Source organism: Microcebus murinus, chromosome 7, assembly GCF_040939455.1.
Source record: "Microcebus murinus isolate Inina chromosome 7, M.murinus_Inina_mat1.0, whole genome shotgun sequence".
NCBI classification, from domain to species: Eukaryota; Metazoa; Chordata; class Mammalia; order Primates; family Cheirogaleidae; genus Microcebus; species Microcebus murinus.
In genome coordinates this window covers 106,196,255-106,215,965 of record NC_134110.1, presented here as the reverse complement: position 1 = coordinate 106,215,965, position 19,711 = coordinate 106,196,255, and positions in this window count along the sequence as shown.

Below are 19,711 nucleotides of genomic sequence, written 5' to 3'. Positions count from 1 at the left end.
GATTTAATTTCCTTACTGAAGTATCTGGCTTATGTATTATGCAATGTATTCATTTAATAGCCTTACCCAGTGTTTTTTGTTTTATTACATTGTCATTCTGGTTAAAGCGTCACAGTTTTCCAGTAAAATGGTTTTATTTACTACTTCCTTTTGTGTTAGAATATACTTTCTTTGACATATTTGTCCTTTAGAGGCTAACAAAGTTTCCTTCCTGAAACAGAATTAATGAAAAGCCTTAAGATTAGACATGTTGGACATACACAGGGACAGTCTGAAACACATGTTTAATTCTCCTCTGAATCTTACGGGAAGACGACATTTCTCAGCCCCTTTGCATCAAGAGGGGCCAATGACAATAGAGCAGAAAACGCAAAGTTGCACCCAGCCTGGCCACATGACGCTTCTTGATCTTCTGCGTGGTTCCCCTCTCTGTGCTGCTAGAAGCAAGGGACACTGCATGACGCCGCTGGCACAGGGTGTCAGGAGCTTGGGCCTCTGCGGTTAACTCTTGGAGGGCAGCCACTCGGGAGAGCTCTGTGGTCAAGAGCCTCCTCAGTGGCCACTGAATAAGTAAGAAATGTATCTTTACTGCTTCACAACATTTGGGATGTTACAGATAATCTATCCTGAGTAGTACATGTCTATATAGCAAAGTAGTGTAGCCAAACTTCCACCTGGTGACAGACGAATTCCCTCTTTTAATGCTTCAAATAAATATAATTATTTATCTACATCTTTTAGTAGTATTTGCTGGCAAATTGTGATGGTTAATTTCAGATGTCAACTTGGCTAGATCAAGGAATACCTACAGAACGGGTGCAGTATCACTTCCGGGTGTGTTTCTGTGAGGTTGTTTCCAGAAGAAACTGGCATGTGAGTTGGAGGCCTGAGTGGGAAAGGATCTGCCTTCAATGTGGCAGACACCATGCAATTGATCTTCTGGGGGGGTTAACAGTGTTTCCCAAATCTATGTGTTGGAACCTTAGTGCCCCAACACTACATTGGAAGCTAATGGGAGACATGTAGGTCATGTGGGCTCCACCCCCATGAATACATTAATACAGTTCTAAAAGGGCTTGAGGCTGCAGGTTTAATCCCCTGCTCTCTCAGGTGCCCTTCCGCCTTCCACCATGGGAAGTTATAGCAAGAAGTCCCTCACCAGATGCCAGGCAAATGCCAGCACCGTGCCATTAGACTTCACAGCCACCAGATTTGTGAGCAAAATAAATTCCTTTTAAAAATAAATCACCCAGTCTGCTATTCTGTTATAACAACACAAAACGGACTAAGACAGAAAACGGATACCGAGAAGTGTGTCTGTTGCTATAACAAATACCTGAAAGTGTAGAAGCAGCTTTGGGACTGCGTAATGGGTGGGGGTTAGAAGAATTCGAAGAGCAAGATAGAAAACGCCAGGTTGCTGTGAATGGAGTGTTCAGGGCAATTTTGGTGAGGGCTCAGGAGAAGACAAGAAATGTAGGAAAGGTCCATAACTTCTTAGATATTGCATAAGTGGTTGTGATCAGAATGTTGGTAGAAATATGGACAGTTAAAGCAAATCTGATGCAGTCTCAGAAGGGACTGAAAAACAACATCTTGGAAACTGGAGTAGAGGCCATCTTTGTTGTAAAATAGCAAAAAACCTTGGCTGAATCATGTCCATGCTCCAGGGTTTATGGAAGGCAGAATTTAAGTGATGAGCTAGGATATCTGGCAGAATAAATTTCTAAGCAACATATTGAAGGAGTTGTTGTGTGGCTACTTGTAGTCACATAGAATGAGATGCAAAAGGAAAGAAATAATTTAAAGATGGAACTTAGAATCAAAAGAGAAACAGAGCATAAAAATACAGAGAATTTTCAGCCTGGCCTGAAAATGAGAATGAAAAGACATCTTCAAGAGAGCAAACCAAAGATGTGCCCCTGTGAAAGTTTGCTAAAGAGATTAGTACAGCTAGATGTACTAATGGGAACCAGATGCTATTCTTCAAGACAGTGGGAAAATGGTCCTGATGGCACTTCAGAGATCTCTGAGGCCAGCCAGGACCTTGAGGGCAAGATTTCCAGAGAGGCAGCAGCAGGACCTCAGCAAGCACCCACTCAGGATTCTACTCCCCTCATCTTGGTGCAGCACTTCTTGGCTCCCCAAGCCTGTCTCAAGTGGGCCCATGTGTGGCTCATGCCACAGCTCTGGAAGGTACAAGCTATACACCATCATGGTGTCCATGTGGTGCTAATTTTTCAGTTGCACAAAATGTAAGGGCTGTGGGCCATGGTAATCTCCACCCAGATTCCAGAGGACATTGCAGACAGGCTGGGGGCCCAGGCAGAAACTTGCTGCATGAGTGGATCTGAGTCCCCATCATGACAATGTTTACCGCAGCTAGGAAGCACGACTGCCACCAAAACTCCAGAACTGTAAAGCTAGCTGTGTGACTTTGGCCTAGGAGAGCTGCAGGCATGAGATTCCGACCCAAGAGAACTGAAGTGTGAGCTAAGCTCAGCAAAGCCAGGGACCCGCACCATGTGGCCCCAGCCCCAATGAAAGATAAGTCTGGGATCTTAAAATTTAGTATCTGCTCTGTTGTGTTTTGGACTTACTTGGGACCAGTTACTCTTTTATTCTTGCCTATATCTCCCTTCTGGAGTGGGAATGGCTATCCTATTCTAGCCCCAACATTGTATTTTGGAAGGAGATAACTTGCTGATTTCACAGGCTCACAAGCTAGGGGAATTTGTCTTAGGATGAATCCTGCCTTGAGTCTCACCCATATCCAATTTAGATGGGACTCTGGACTTGGAGCTTTTGAGTTGATGCTGAAATGATTTAAGACTTTGGGGCTAATAGATGGATCACATTTTGTGTGTGAGAAGGACATGAATTTTGGGGACCAAGGATGAAATGTTACTATTTGAATGTGTCCCCACCAATGATCATGTGATTGAAACTTCCGAATGCAACAGTTTTGGGAACTGGGCTTAATGAGAATCATTTAGTCCATGAGGGATCCACCCTCATGGATGAATTAATGCCAGTTATAAAAGGGCTTGAGGCTGTGAATTCAATCTCCTGTTCTCTTTCTTACACTCTTGTCCTCCCACCTTCCACCATGGGATGATGCAACAAGGCCCTTATGAGACACCCAGGAGACACAGGTGCCATGCCTTGGACTTCCCAGACTCCAGAACTGTGAGTCAAATTTATTTATTTTCTTTATAAATTTCCTGATGGTATCCTGTGATATCCTGTTATAGCAACAAAAAATGGACTAAGAGACAAGTGAATGATTTGTACAGTGTTGACATATTCATTTCTGTGGATTACTTCAACAATTTTGCAGTGGCAGGAAGAAATGGTGTTTTCCTAAAGCTATTTTGCTTTTTTTTCTCTTTTGCTACTAAGTGAGACCCCCTAAGCAAGACTTAACAAATATTCATCCTTAAGTTAATAAAAAAATTGTAAAGTACAATGTTGAGTATTCATGATTTTAAGCATTTTTAAAAACTAATTTTTTTCATATTCTAGATACATAGTTTAAAATCATTTTATCTTTAGTTCATATTTTAAATCACAGTGCACACTTAGTGCAAGTTTTAACCTACTTGTCCTTTTTGTCAGTGTTAGTTTAGTTAAAACCAGATAATTTAATACATAAATGCACTTAGCCAGGCACATAGTGACTGCAAGAACTATGATATTCTGAAAGCAAGTAAACAAACAAAGGCATGACCATCACCTCCTCCAGTTTATCTGACTCGTGTCTTAAGGTACCATTTTGGACCGCATGTGTGTGTCTCCAAAATGAATATTTTGAAATCCTCACCCGCAATAAGAAGGTGTTAGGGGGTGGGGTCTATGGAAGCGATTAGGTCACGAGGGTAGAGTCCCCATGAATGGGATTGCTGCCCTTATAAAAGTGACTCTAGGGAGTTCCCTCATCCCTCCTCCATGTGAGGAAACAGTGAAATCACAGCTGTCTGCGAAGCAGGAAACAGACTCTCGGGAGACATGGAATCTGCCGTTGCCTTGATCTTGGGCTTCCTAGCCCCACAACTGTGAGCATTAAGTCTTTGTTGTTTGAGCCACCCAGTCTGTGGTGTTTTGTTATAGCAGCCTGAATGCACTAAGACAGATAGGACTCGTCAACATATACCAGAGTATGTTATTTTGAGATTCTGACTTAGAATACACTCTAGAACTTAAAAACAGAACAAAAAACCGCAACTTATTCTGATCTAATAACTTGTTGCCAGGACATTCTTCCCCCCAGTGCTCCGTGGGGTATGCTGCTGCTCTTTGGCCCCAGCCCTCTGCGGGTGTCCCTCCCTCGCACAAAGCCTCGCCGCCGATGTCAGACAGGAAATGGAGATCACCATACATGAAGCCTCTAAATTATTACTCCTTTTCCTTCTGCACTGAGCAATCACATCTACCCTTCCCTCCTGTCTAGGAAAAGAAATGTTCTCCCTCTTAAAATTTCCAAAAAGCGCATAAAATTCTCTTCAGGTTTTACATTGATATTCAAGTGTATTTTGGAACGATGTCTTTGACACTTTGGAAATTACTTTTCTATTTTTTTCTCATTTCTGTTGTTTTGAACATCTGCCTCCCTCGAACTGCATTGTATTCTGTAAGGTGGTGCCACGTCCTGTACTAAAGATACATCAGGTTAAACAATAAGAAGTTCCGACTAGAGCTTCAGTCATGATGACATCATTTGACATGTCAAAGTTGGGTTTGAATTTGTAGATAATTAGCTTCCTACAATTTTCTGGCTGTTCATGGTCCTGCTCTTTAAGCCTCAGTGGCAATTTAGCCTCAAACAACACTGAGGCCTTGACTTCTTCTTTTACATTCCACACTGAATTTACTATGAATAGAAACAGCATTACTCGTCTTCTATTTTCTTTTAGCTATACACACAGTTTAGCTGAACTTGAAGAGTTCAGTTTTATTTACTTTAATAAAATATTGACTTTTACAGGGGCATACAAGACCTTAGTTTGTTTAGGGAGAGCTTAGGAGGAACTGAATATATTTTTCTTCTTCATTCACCCTGCATGAAATCAGTTCCTGATTGAGTTTTTAGTTTGGCCCAATCTAAGAGTCTCTTATTAAAACTCTGATGGCAGAGAACACATGATGGTTAAAGAGTCACGGTGGGCAACGGGTCATGGTACAAAGGCCGATGTTGTTTCTGCCTCTTTCCCCCAAAAGTATTTGGCATATGGAAAATGTGTGTCAATTGACTCTGTATCAGTGAAACCTCACAATTGATGTGTCTTTTTTAATTCCCCTGAAGCAGTACTCAATTCAGACCCGTGGTTCTATGAAACAAAGTGTGACTAATGCCGATTTTAGAAGGCATAGTTAACAAGGCATCTACTATAGGCAATTTAGGGGAGAAAGACTCAATCACCAGCTCAGCAGTGCTGTTTTACAATCACTATGACATTAACTGATTTTCTGTAGCTAGCCATGATGCCTTTTGCGAAGCTGGATGTAAGCGTGAGTATTGATAGATTCAGAAATTGTTATGGGACCAGAAAGAACTTGAGAAATTTGAGGATCTCAGTAGGAAAAAAATGATTCAACTTAATGTCTACTCGGGAGGGGCCAATGGCTGATCACTGAAAGGATCCCCAGAGGCAGTGCCGCGGGGCAGCAGGCTGCGTGGGAATGCTGCGATTTCCAATTCAGCCTGAGAACTCAGCAGCAGTCTCCTGTTGGCAGTCAGAGAGCCATGCCCTTAAACAAAAGCTGGACCAGTGCTGCAAAGCCCTTTCATGTTTTCTAAAGCATAGCTTGTTTCTTGGTCTGGATTTCAAGTTCTTATTTTTATTTTATTTGTATAAATTTAAGGGGCACAAGTGCAATTTTGTTACATGGATATACGGTGTAGGAATGCAGTCTGGGCTTCTACTGTATTCATCACCCAAATAGTGTACATTGAACCCACTAAGTAATTTTTCACCATCCACCACCTAATTTCAAGTTTTTAAATGTTTGTTTCAAAGTCTTTCGTTTGAATCGTTGATGTCTACCATACACATTTTAAAACTTATTTTACAGTTACATGTGTATGTGTCAACACAACCAGGTAACAGTAATCGAGTCATTCCTTATTTAGATGAAGCACTGGTTTACTGCAATGTTTCTTTCTCACTAGCAAAACTCTGGATAGTGGAGCGGCACAACACAAAGGGTAACTGACCTATAAAAGCCACTTGTGATGAGAGGAGCAAGAGCACACAGCTAAAATACTACAGTTCCATACTTTGGGCGCAGCATAAGATCTTCTGTAAGGCTTTGCTTTAAAAATAATGCCAGCCCTAGTGATGGGATTGTGAGTTCTTATAACCAAATATATTTTAAAGCACTTTGTGGGTGACTCTTCTAACAGTTGCTGAGAATTATTCCTTAAGCTAAGTCACAGTGTTTCCGCAGTGGAACTGCACTCCGTGGGTTCGGGAGAGGATGCCACCATTTTATTTCACAACAGGATTGGGGGTTTATTTCAAGGCAGACAGTGGGTTAGGTGTGGCCAGAGTGCCTTCCTGTGCCACATTTGATTTATTGGGCCATCTTTTGGACAGAATTGTTGAATGTACTCCCTGTTCCTTTTTCCTCTTGGGCTCACAGATCTCTAAGTACACTTGGACTGTGTGTGCCAATGCATCAAATAACTGTAGTGCCTGTGTTTACACTTATAGCTGCAATTAAAAGAAAATAATGGGGCCGGGCGTGGTGGCTCACGCCTGTAATCCTAGCACTTTGGGAGGCCGAGGCGGGCGGATTGCTCAAGGTCAGGAGTTCGAAACCAGCCTGAGTGAGACCCCGTCTCTACCAAAAATAGAAATAAATTAATTGACCAACTAAAAATATATATACAAAAAATGAGCCGGGCATGGTGGCGCATGCCTGTAGTCCCAGCTACTTGGGAGGCTGAGTCAGTAGGATCGCTGAGCCCCGGAGATTGAGGTTGCCATGAGCCATGCTGATGCCAGGGCCCTCACTCTAGCCTGGGCAACAAAGTGAGACTCTGTCTCAAAAAAAAAAAAAAAAAAGAAAAGAAAATAATGAACTATAGAATAATCCAAGTGTTACCTCCATGATGCTCACAGAGTGCCCTGCATTTGTTTTTTCTCTTAACACCATATAGTCACACGCATGACAGGTATGACTGCCAATCAGAAAAGTTGGCTAGTTCAGAGGATGCCAACTTCCCCAAGACCAGAGATGTTCTTAGCTGGTTGCTTGGTGCCTCCCCACATGGGTCTAGGCCATAGCCAACTCTATGCTGCCTTCGGGACCCCAGTCTGCTTTCATTAATCACCATTTAATTTCATCCTCAACAATACCCTCTGAAAGCATTTTCTGATTTTCTAGGGAAAGAAGCCAGTGATCAGAATAGCTAACTTTTTTTCAGCATATTATGGGGGTACAAATGTTTAGGTTATATGTGTTGCCTTTTCCCCCTCCCCCCCAGAGTCAGAACTTCAAGCGTGTTCATCCCCCAGACAGTGCGCATCACACTCGTTATGTATGTATACACCCATTCCCTCCTCCCTCCTCCCACCTGCCTGACACCTGACAAATGTTATTCCTATATGTCCACTTATGTGTTGATCAGTTAAAACCAATTTGCTGGTGAGTCCATGTGGTGCTTATTTTTCCATTCTTGTGATAATTCACTTAGAAGAATGGGCTCCAGCTCTATCCAACATAATACAAGATGTGCTATATCACCGTTGTTTCTTTTTTTTTTTTTTGAGACAGAGTCTCACTTTGTTGCCCAGGCTAGAGTGAGTGCCGTGGCGTCAGCCTGGCTCACAGCAACCTCAATCTCCGGGGCTCAGTGATCCTACTGCCTCAGCCTCCCGAGTAGTTGGGACTACAGGCATGCGCCACCATGCCCGGCTCATTTTTTGTATATATATTTTTAGTTGGTCAATTAATTTATTTCTATTTTTGGTAGAGACGGGGTCTCGCTCAGGCTGGTTTTGAACTCCTGACCTTGAGCAATCCGCCCGCCTCGGCCTCCCAAAGTGCTAGGATTACAGGCGTGAGCCACCACGCCCGGCCGTTGTTTCTTATAGCTGAATAGTACTCCCTGGTATAATATACCACATTTTATCAATCCACTCATGTATTGATGGGCACTTGGGTTGTTTCCACATCTTTGCAATTTTGAATTGTGCTGCTATAAACATTTGAGTGCAGGTGTCTTTTTCATAGAGTGATTTTGTTCTTTTGGGTAGATGCCCAGTAGTGGGATTGCTGGATCAAAAGGCAGATCTACTTGTATCTCTTTGAAGGATCTCCATATTGCTTTCCACAGAGGTGGAACTAGTTCGCAGTCCCACCAGCAGTGCAGGAGTGTTCCTATCTTTCCACATCTATGCCAACATTTATTGTTTTGGGACTTTTTGATAAAGGCCATTCTTACTGGAGATAAGTGATATCTCATTGCAGTTTTGATTTGCATTTCCCTGATGATTAGAGATGTTGAGCATTTTTGCATAGGTTTGTTGGCCATTATTCTGTTGTCTTTTGAAAAGTTTCTGTTCATGTCCTTTGCCCACTTTTTGATAGGGTTATTTGATTTTTTCTTGCTGATTTTCCTGAGTTCTAAATAAGATTCTAGTTATCAGCCCTTTATTGGATGTGTAACACGTGAGTATTTTCTCCCATTCTGTAGGTTGTCTGTTTGCTCTCATGATAGTTTCTTAGGCTGTGCAGAAGCCTTTTAATTTTATCAGGTCCCATTTATTTATTTTTGTTGTTGCTGTGATTGCCTTTGGGGTCTTATCCATAAATTCCTGCTAGGCCAATGTCTAGAATAATTTTTCCAATGTTTTCCTCTCGAATTCTAATAGTTTCATATGAGCCTTAGGTTTAAGTCTGTTATACACTATGAGTTGATTTTTGTGAGAGGTGAAAGGTGTGGATCGTGTTTCAGTCTTCTACAAGTGGCTATCCAGTTTTCCAAGCACCACTTATTGAATAAGGATTCTTTTCCCCAGTGTATGTTTTTGTCTGCTTTGTCAAAGATTAGATGGCTATATGAGGATGGTTTTATATCTGGGTTCTCCGTTCTGTTCCATTGGTCAATGTCCCTGTTCTTGTGCCAGTGATAAGCTGTTTTAATTACTATAGCCTTGATTAGTCCTCCTTGTCCTCCAATCCCTGCCTAACGTCAGATTGGGGGATTGTATTCTTCCTTCTGACATTTGGCTCCCCCATGCTAATCCATCATGTCTCTCAGCTAAACCTGAGAAGCCTCAGAAAAAGGTACAAGCACATTATCTCTCTCTCCTTTTTATATAAATTCCAATGTTAGCCGTTTTGGTTTAAGTTCTGCAGTAACAGTTCTGGGAAAACTATCCATTTCTGGTGGGATTGTGGCCAGGTCTACTGCTGACACTCAAAGGCTCTTCTCCTTCCTGTGGCCATGGGCTTACAGCTGGGCCCGGCCACAGCCTGCCTTGTGGGTGAGGATGGCCACAGCAGCTGCGGGATTTGTGCCACCTCGGGGCCTATGACTTCAGATATCCAAGCAGGTTCACTTTCCCCCTCCAGGGCTGAGACAAAGAGGTTTCCTGTTACCCAGACTTGACCACACAGGGGACACTGGAGAATTTATATGGAGGAACTCACGTCCTTGAAGAATCTCATGGAATGGAGCCACATGCTAGCCCAGATCTGAGAGAAGGAACTACTCAGAAAGCCGTTAGATTGTTGTTGGGTCTCTGCTACCAGCTGCCGAGCAGCCCCCGCTAACATGGCCTGCGAGGCCAGGAATGTTCTCAGACCCAACCAACGCAACTACCCTCGAGGAGTTCTCCTGTGTGGGACAGACAGCAGCCAACCAGAGAGTTAACACACGTGCTGTGCGCGTGGTGCGCGCCTCGGGTCAAGGCGGTGAGGAAGGGAGATGGAAGCACCAGGGGGAGGGCTGCCATTCCAGATAAGATTCAGGGACTGCCGCAGTGGGACAGAAACTTTGGAATGAACACCTCGAGAACATGCTCAAGCTGGCCCCTAGAAGACAGCTGGGCAGGCAGCACCGGAGGGAGGCAAGGGCCGGGGCTGATGCCAGAGCCAGGGCCAGGCCTGGCCTGCTGGAGGGCTGCCAGGAGGCTGTCACGCCGAGACACAGGGTACCGGTTATCTATTTCTACAAAACGATTCACCCAGAACAGTGCCACTGTGTGGGTCCGGCCCCTGGGCTCAGCTGAGCTGGGCAGTGCCCTTCCTGGTCTCAGGCTCAGCAGAAGCACTGTGGCCCAGGACACCCCCACTCAGGCTCATGCTGGCTGGTGTTGGCCTCACAGTCAACAGAAGCCCCAGGGAGCCAGCTAGGGCTGCTTTACATAGGCACCGCCGGCAGCAGAAGGAGCCCGAGTAGATGCTGCCGGCGCCTTGAAGACCCCACACTCTGCTCGTCCAAGCAAGTCACCAGGCCAACCGGACTCACGGGGCATAGAAGTCACAGCTCTCGTGGGGGGAAGTGGCTGCGCTAGAAGGGACAGGGGAAGTGCCGTGGCTCTCTGTCCAGACCTTTTACTGCAGGAGTCTAGGAGGATGACAAGGTCGGAAGTAACTGGGGCCTATCATGTGGGTCTTGTGGTGCTAGGGCCTTTGTCAGACGCGGTGTAGCAGACCACCCTCTGACGAGTGGCAGGCAGGACACTGCTACCACTAAGCACGTAGCCTGTGTCTGCGCTCACCGTGCTGGCGCCGAGCAAGGCCTTCCAGCCACGGGCACTCCGAGAGCAGCACTGCCGGGCGGGGAGAGGTGGACGCTTCCTGGGATGGCTCGCGTGGCAGACTGGGGTTCCTGCCCTTGGTTGACTGGAGTCTGCACCATCCACTGAGACTTCTGTGGCTGCCGAGGTCCCCACAGGGCTTCCAGTCGTGTGAGGTCAGAGGTATTGGCCTGGGAATGCTCGCCACAGAGAGAAAGGAACTCCTAAAAATAACAGGAGAGATTCCAGAGGAAGAGCCAAGAGGTAGTCCTCCAGGGCTGTACTAATATGGACTTTCTTGGCCGCCTGGAAGTACTTTGTTTCAAAACAGCTGGTGCTTTTCTGGGAGGAGCCTGGGGCTGTCAGCCCTGCAGGGGAGGGGCTGCCGGAAACGCCAGCACCAGGTCCCTCCCTCTGTGCCCAGATAGCTATGCCTGGGGCAAAGGGGACGGAGACCAGCAGGAAGGAGGTTTCCCTTCTTCTTTTCCTCAAGTTGGGATTGTTTGTGTCAGGCAAGCCTCTGAAAACACAGCTGAGGTCACCCGGCAAGTCAGCTGAGGCTGAAGCTTTGTCCTAAGGACAGGTTGTGAGCTTGCTGCGCTGGAATCCACCAGAACGTTGCAGTCCGGATTCCTGTTCTAACAGGCAGACAGTTGGAGGCAGAGGGTAAACACCAGAAAGGTGGCAATGAACAATTCACACTTTGTGTTTAGGAGAAGGCCAACACTGAGTAAGCCTTCAGCACATGCGAGGTGCTGCTTAAGCATTTTATATGTATTAAAGCATCTAACCCTGAGGAGGGCTCTCTGAAGTAGGTTCTAGTATTTTCTCTGTTCTACATTTGAGGAAGCTGAGGACCTGAGTGGTTAATAAGTTGCTCTGTGTTACAAGGTAGAAAAGGGTGGAATCAACTTTAGAGAGGCTATGGTTTCCTTCCCAAATGGGCTGATGATAGTTTCTGCGTCACATGTGTGCACGTGTGTGCATGTGTGTGCATATGTGTGTGGTGGTTTTGGCAGGCACGCAGCTGCCCGCACAACTCTCATCAAAATTTTACTGGCTTTCCCATCCTCAAGGGGCCCTTTGTCCTTTGACACCAGTGCCTCATTTATCATTTGCCATTTCTTATCAGCCTGCAGTCCCTGGAAGGCCATTTCCCCTGCGAGATGGATGTGGACGGAGCTCTTGGGTCAAGAGTGTGCTCTTTTCCATGCGCCGGCCGCAGCGCGTGCTCTGTCTCCACGCGCCGGCCGCAGAGTGTGCTCTGTCTCCACGCGCCGGCCGCAGCGCGTGCTCTGTCTCCACGCGCCGGCCGCAGCGCGTGCTCTGTCTCCACGCGCCGGCCGCAGCGCGTGCTCTGTCTCCACGCGCCGGCCGCAGCGCGTGCTCTGTCTCCACGCGCCGGCCGCAGCGCGTGCTCTGTCTCCACGCGCCGGCCGCAGAGTGTGCTCTGTCTCCACGCGCCGGCCGCAGCGTGTGCTCAGCAGAGCCGCGTGTGCTGGGAGTTGAGCACCAGGTCTTGCTCTAAGTCTGGTTTGCAGACTGCTTTATTTCTTGGCTTGGGTGCAGATTTAATCTCTATTATATGCTTATAAAGCAGACTTTGTTTTGCAAAAAGAAGTTGAAGGTAAACAGTGAAGTATCTGAAAAATAACCACGAGTTGTGCACAGGAGGGTACATGAGCATAGTTCTTTACTTTGCATATTTTATCACATTTAATATTACATTTAGATTTGACCTTTCTTACTTGTAGCAAGAAGTTATCTTTTAAAAAAATATCAAAAAATCATTTGTGTTTATAGCAAAACTACATCAAGTTAGACTTTATGTAGCTTAGCTTGGCTACCATTTAAATTTGTATATACATGAAGAAATTATTTGCTTAAAGTTCATAAAACAGACAGGGTTTGAAGTTTACACAGAACATATTAAAGACAACATATCTGTGTTCTTCAGTATATATCTTATGTTCAAATACATTTCATTAATTACAATGCAGAATTAGTTACTCCTTCACTTCTTGTCAACTCTTTAACAGTTAAAATTGCTAGATGTGCAATTACTCAAAAGAACTGACACCAAATTTGTTTGAAATTTATTATAATCCAAAATGTTTATTATGTAGACCTTACTTGCTCTGTGTTCCCATCAGTATCATCCATATACTCACTTTGAAATGCTCATCAGACTCTATTTTAATAACAGATGCTCCCAGACTTATGTTGGGTTTATACTTCAATAAACCCATCATTGGCAAAAACATTGTAAGTCAAAATGCATTTAATACCCCCATAAACCCATCGTAAAGTGAAAAAATTGAGCCATTGTAAGTTGTTCTTTATCTTGTTTTAAATTTTTATTTTAACTGGCAAGTAATAGCTGTATACATTCATTATCTTTCTCAGCAAACACTATAGTGCAATCACTTTCAGATAGCATCGGCCAGCAGAGGTGCCTGGAGCTGAAAGGCCCAGAAGGGCTGGGTCTTCTTGGATCCCAAGATGATAGTCGCCCAGACTTTACCAGTCCCTCTGCCTGGGGGTGGCTGATAACTTCTATTTTCTAGAAAAGATTGTATATAATTGGTGCTCATTGTTATTTAAGGGTTCGGTAGCATTCTCTATGGAAACAATCTGTGCTAAGAAGTGACCTTTTTGGGATGCTTTTAGTTGTAAACTGAATCTCCTTAATAGTTATAAAGTTATTCAAGTTACATATATTATGTGGGTGAGTTGTGATAGTTTGTACTTTTCAAAGAATTTGCCTATTTTATGTAAGTGCTCAAATTTGTGCATGTAGCTATTCATTTCACACCTTTAATCCCATCTCGATATCTCAGGGCCTGCGGTGATGTTCTGTCTCACCGCTGATCATTGGTGCCCTCTCTTTGTTTCTCTGTAAATCTTGATAGAGGTTGTCAATTTTGTTAATCTTTTCAAAGAAAAGGCTTTTTTTGTTGTTGTTTTGATTATATTTTCTTTCTGGTTTTAATTGTATTGATTCCTGTTCTTTTCTATCGCTTTCCTTCCTTCTGCTTTCTCTGATGTTTAGGTTTCTAGGGTCTGGAGACAGGAGCTTAGAGTATTGATGTGAAACTTTCCCTCTTTTTTAGTATAAGCATTTGTGCTATGAATTTCTCTGCCAGCACTGCTTTTAGCCATGTATCACAAATTTTGATATGTTGCATTTTCAGGTTCATTTAGTTCCATATATTTTTACTTCTTCTGAGACTTCCTCTTTGACCCATATTTAAAAGTATGGCCATTAGTTTCCAAGTGGTTGGTAATATTTTTCTATTATTGATTTCTATTTTCGTGGCATTGTGAGCAGTGAACACATTCTATATGATGTCAATTCTTTTAAATTTGTCATGTTTTGTTTTCTGACCCAGGCTATGATCTCCGTTGATATGGTTACTAGATCTTGTAGGCTGATGGTGTTGAATTCCTCTGTATTCTTGGTGGCTGTCTGTTAGTTGTTCTATCACATGATGATAGAGGAGTGTTGAAATTCCCTACCACAACTGTGAGTTTGCTATTTTTCTTTTTTCAGCTCTATCAGATTTTGCTTCATAGAATATGAATTTCTGTCGCTTTGTGCATACATGTTAAGAATTGCTTGCCATATCTTCTTAGTAGCTGGACACTTTTGTCACTATGTAATATTCTTGTCTGCAACTGGTAATTTCCTTTTGTTCACCTTATCTGGTATTAATAAAGCTATTCTCCTTAATTTTGGCAAATATTTGTGTGATATGTCTTTTTTCATCATACTCTTTCTATTTATGTGTATCATTATATTTGAAGTGAGTTCCTTAGATCATGCCTTTGTAACCCACTCTGCCAATCTCCTTTAATTCATATATTTAGATCATTTACATTTAATGAAAATATTGAATTGTTAAGGCTTAAGCTTACTGTGTAACTTTTTCTGTTTATTATCTCTGTTTTTCACTTCTCTGTGTCTTTTTTCCTGGCTTCCCATGGGTTAATTGAATTGACACACCCAAAAACAAGTTTTGAGCTTCTCTGTGCTTAAGGCTCAGAAGTATGTGTTGAAGGAAATAAGAAATATTTTACTCTAAAATATATTTCTTTGACATATTTTGAGATGGCTGTTGTGAGTCTCACAGACAGAAGGCTTCAGAGCTGTCTTTTGTCGGGGGAAATTTATATCACAGAGAACGCAGCCAGCCCTCTCCTACTCTATATAGAAAAGATTAACTGAGAGTCTGACAGCTTTTCAGGTCTGAAAAAAACCATTTTGTATAACTTTTCTCTTATTGATCTGCTTTATTGTGAGTCTATTTTTCAGCGAGCCTTCTCAGGTCGAAGGGTCGGACTTTCCTTTGCCGCGGCAGTGCGTGGAGCATCCGCAGGTGCGTGGGTTGCCGGGGCTGCCACGACAAAGTGCCACGGACCAGGAGGTCAAACCACAGAGAGGTATTTCCTCACAGTTCCAGAGGCTGGAAGTCCACGACTGAGGTGTCTTCAGGGTTGGCTCTTCTGCGTGCGGCCTCTCTCCTTGGCTTGCAGATGGCCGTCTTCTCCCTGCATCCTCACATGGACTTCCCTCTGTGTGTGTCTGTCTGTCCCCTCAGCTCCTCTTCTTATAAAGACGTCAGTCATACTGGATTAGTACCCTACTAATTTTACCTTTGGCCTCATTTTACCTTAATTATCTCTTAAAGACTCTATTTCCAAATGTAGTATATCATGAAGGTCTAGGTGTTAAGGCTTCAACATACAAATTTTTAGGGGGCAAATTTCAGCCCATAACTGAAGCCCAAGGCATCCTCACTACCCTTGATGAGCTTACGGTTCTGAGGGTGGATGAAACGGGCTGTACTAGCACAGCAGCAACACCTGCCTCTCTGCTGTTCTTAAATTCAGAGGAGGGCAGCCGGGCGCGGGCTGCCAACAGAGGCTGGCTAACAGAAGCGGGCGCTACTCTGGGTGTTCAAGGAAGGCTAGGCCAACAACCTTCAGGAAGCAATGGCTCCTAAGCCCAAGAGGACCTCTCTCTCTGGTGCGCAAACTCCTGTCAAAGCAAATAAGATATTCATTCTCATGCCCCAGAAAAGGACACTGAGGCCCTGGGCTGTGGGTCCTTGTGTGCAGGGGTAGTCACAAGCTTTCTGGAGCCCATGGTTGTCCAACACCTCCTGTGCTCACGAGGATAGGGCGCAATATTTAAAACAATTGTTGGGACTTTTCCTGCTTTTTTAAAGAAACTGATTCTTATATTTTAATGAAATAGAGAACAATTGATACATTGCAATAGATCCTTCTGTTAAGAATTACATGTCCTGAGGATAGGTTCTTGGGTTTTTTATGTTTGTTTGATTTTCACACTTAATATAATACTACACATAAATTTAGCAATTGGATTTCCTTTGACCTCAAAAATCCATGTTAACCAAAGCTCCAATTATGAACTTCTTTTGTTTCTTTTTTTTACTTCCCATCTCCAACATATACATATTTTCTGTTGGATTCGAAACGCCTAGTGAAGTCTCTGAGCAGCAGTTGGTAGGGAAAAATAGCAGCATAAAAGTCTCCTTCCAGACATGTTTAGCAAATGCTTTCTTATTTTAATCTTTCATTATGATTTATTGAAGTATGCAAAGTCTGTCCCAGAGACCTATCCCAGCAGCCCGGCCTGTGGAGATAAATACCCTCACTGACTCTCAGCCGCGTCTGGCCATCCATTCATGGCTAGTTTTTACTGTGCCCCTGAGGAAATGAGAGCACTGTATATTCTAGGGGAAAAAACACTCCTTTCAGATACCCCTGCTTTCTGCGCCTGTGTGTGTGCCCTGTGAGCCTCCTTGGTGGCAGGGAACAGAGTGGCTTTCTGTGGAGCCGCCGCTCCTGTCTCAGCCGCCGACTCAGAGTCTGTGTGCGGAATTCCTGTTCCTGGCCCAAACCCACAGGCTTCGCTCTCACACAAACTCTTTTTCTTACTTGGATAAGGATCTGTGCTCCGGAGACTCTTCCAGAGAACTCAGAAAGAAAAAAAATTAAAAAAGAGAGAGAAAGGCTTTCACTCACATTCCTGGCTGCAAAATTCAACTTGGTCTTGTGAAGCAGATTTTCCCCTGGATCTTTCTGCCGGCCACAGGCACAGATAAGAATGCCAGCCAGCCCCGCGCCCGCAGCCGCGCAGTCCCCACTCTGCAGGCAGCCCTGGGAGGGCTCTCCCACCAGGCCTCCCGTCTTCCCCGCGCAGGCGCTTGTCTGAGTGGCCAGGGAGTCACCCTGCTCTCCCTGACCCAGTTGGTCTCAAAGGACTTCTTCACATCAGATGTAAGCCACCCAGGAAACTTCCGACGGTTTCCAGAGCTGGGTCCCAGTATCACAAAGCGTAGGCTGCTCTTCGAAGCTGCGGCCTTTGGGCAGAGCTCTGTGCTCGCTGCTTGAGCAGCCGTAGTGAGGCTGTCCACCAGCTCCCTGTGACAACTCCCTGGACTGGGGTCTGAACGCCCGTGGCTGTGAGGGGCGGCGGCCAGAGCCCGAGTCTGCGGTCAGTTTCTGATGCAGGTTCTGGTGGTGACCGTCTGAGATCTAATGGAATCAGGGATCCCTGGTTCATTAGAATCGCAGTGGAAGCTTTTGAAAAATAAAGATTCCAAAATCCTGCCCTAGGAGAGTCTGATTCATAAATGCATTCGGGAAGGGTCCCTGGGTGTGTATCTCTTAGAAGCTCCAGATGTGATTCTGACTTCAGTGAGATTTGGGAACCATTTTGAGGAATTCAGATGTCCGGTGTGGCTCTGAGAAGCAGTCGAGTGGGAAGGAAAGATCGGGAAAGGGGGTCCTTCTGAGTCCAGCCTGAGTACCTCTGCCACTTCCTGTTTGTGGTGAGCCCTGGCAGCGTTGTGGAGCGTAAAAGCCCAGGTGGCCACAGAACCCTCATTTCTGAGGAGCCCTTTCTCTCTGCTGAGCAGAGGACCCCAGAGCAAGGGTGGGGAGGGTGGGAGCAAGCAAAGGTGGGAGCAAGGGTGGGCTTTTCCTGCGGAGCTGCCTGACCTGCATGTCCCTTGGCCCAGGGCGGCAGGGACGTGACCACTCAGGAAGTAGTTAGTCCTTGGGAGACCTGATCGTGATAATCTCAGGTATGCATCGATTCTTATATCTTAAAAATTCTCTGTAGAACCTAACACCTTGAGAATCAAAACCTCTTTGTCGAATTGAATTCTTTTTCTAATCTTGTTCAAATACACTTTGAGATGGGGCTGCTGACTCTCTGGGCAAATGCTTTTGTCAAATGTGCTGGGACATTTCTCTCACCTGCATGTCAGGGGCCAGCTTCATACTGTGGAATGACTCCCTTGGGATAATAATCACATAAACTGCTTGCTGGTAATGTTTTAGTGAAAAATAAAATGCTACATACAAGTCTATGAAGAGCTTAGACCCCTATAAAAAGAGGCAATGAAGGAGGCGCAGAGCTGGGCACTTAACTTGAGTGTGCACCATGTGCATTGATTAATTTCATGGGTGGCCCCAGACCTAGGGTAGCTTGTTTGAATATTTAAATAACTTACCTGCTTATTTATTCATTCCATTTCCTTATTATTTATGAAACTTATTTGTTGAGCATAGCTAGACTGAATTATTAATTAATTAATTAAACTTATTTATTTAGGATAGCTTCATTGGATTAACTTATTAATTTAATGACTCCCTGCATCACTTAGGACATTGGGAATTCACTTTAAGGCTGGGAAAATATTAAGTCCCTACTTCTCAGAAATGCCATGACTCTTTCTAAGAAGCAAAAACCCAAACCAATCAAAAGCAAAAGCAGAAAGGGGTTCCACCATGACAGGAGGAAATCTGTGGGGATGGGGAGCCTGTGTAAAGCTAACCAAATTCACCTGTGTAAAGCTAACCCCCAAGACAATAGTGTTGGGAGGTGATTAGGCCTTGAGGGTGGCGCCCTAATGATGAGTTCATGCCCTAATAAAAAAGGCCCCAGAGAGCCCCTCCCACGCTGAGGACACAGCGAGAAGGTGCCGTCATGGGCCAGGAAGGGCTCACCAGACCCAGGCTCTGCCACGCCTTGATCTTGGGCTTCCAGCCTACAGAACTCCAAGCAATTCAGTATCACTTGTTGCTAAGCCACCCAGTTTGCGGTGTTTTGTCCTAGCAGCCTGAATGGACTAAGACAGGAATCGATGCAAGGAGTGTGGCTGCTGCGACAGATACCCAAACCTGGCTGTTTGGGACTGGACAGTGACTAGCTGGGACAGTTTTGAGGGTCACGCTAGAATGTGCCTGCTATGGCTCTGCAGTGTCAACACGATAATAAGGGAGTAAAATTAACAATTCTAAAAACATGAATTTTACAGTTTAGATGAAGGCAATTCCTTGAAAAAAATCACCACAATTCACCTATTATACAATATGTGATTTCAACAGTCCTGTAACTATTAAGGAAATTCAATTTGTAATTTGTAATAAACCTCTCCCCCCAAAAATCTCTAGGCATAGATGGTTTCCATGGAGAATGCTCCCAAGCTTTACAGAATTAACACAAACTGTGCATTAGCCGTTCCAGAAAATGAAGAGGAAGTGTCCCTGCCCAGTTCATCACATTGAAACGAAAACCAGATGAGATAGCACAAGAACAGAAAACTACAGACCGACATCCCCCTTGAAGACCGACATCCCCCTTGAATATTGACTCAAAAATCCTTAACAAAATATTCGCAACTAGAAATCAGAAATACATAGAGGAAATTATATACCATAATCCAGTGTGAAGCTGAGGACAATTCAATATTCAAATGCCAATCAAGGTTGTACGCCATGCTAACAGGCATATATATCGGTAGATGGAGAAAAAGTCTATGATAAAATTTAACACTTGTTCAGGATAAAATCTACTAGAAAAATAGGAATATAGGCAAACATCTTTAATTTCTTCTAAAGAGCATCTACAAATACCCTTC